We start from the raw sequence: 458 nt of genomic DNA on the forward strand, positions 1-458 counted from the left end.
TTTGATTTCAGTGCAGAAGTGAACTAAGTGAAGGCTACAGGAAACAGGGAAAGCCAACAGTATTGTCAGCAACACTGCAGGTTTATCACTCAGAGACATATTTACCGCGTCATACAGTATATCACTTTAGTTACATCGGTGAAGCCAAAGAGGACACATGTTGTCCGAGTTAAAGTTAAAAACACCTTCCCACTTTAACCCGACTGTGGTACATGTCCTCTCTTTTTATGCAACATCCTCCGGTGATTATTAAACACGCAGGACTGCCTTTCAAGTGATTATTTTCAAATGGGTTTGATGTTTGAAGGCTCGCAGTGACAAAGTAACTCGACCCAAATCCGTTAAAGCAAACATAACGTTTTCTGTTTAGAAAATGTAAGAAGTAGAAAGTACAGATATTTGTTTAAAAACGTAGGGAGTAAAAGTAAAAAGTAGTCGAAAATGAAACTACTCGAGTA

Source organism: Maylandia zebra, linkage group LG15, assembly GCF_041146795.1.
Source record: "Maylandia zebra isolate NMK-2024a linkage group LG15, Mzebra_GT3a, whole genome shotgun sequence".
Taxonomy (NCBI): Eukaryota; Metazoa; Chordata; class Actinopteri; order Cichliformes; family Cichlidae; genus Maylandia; species Maylandia zebra.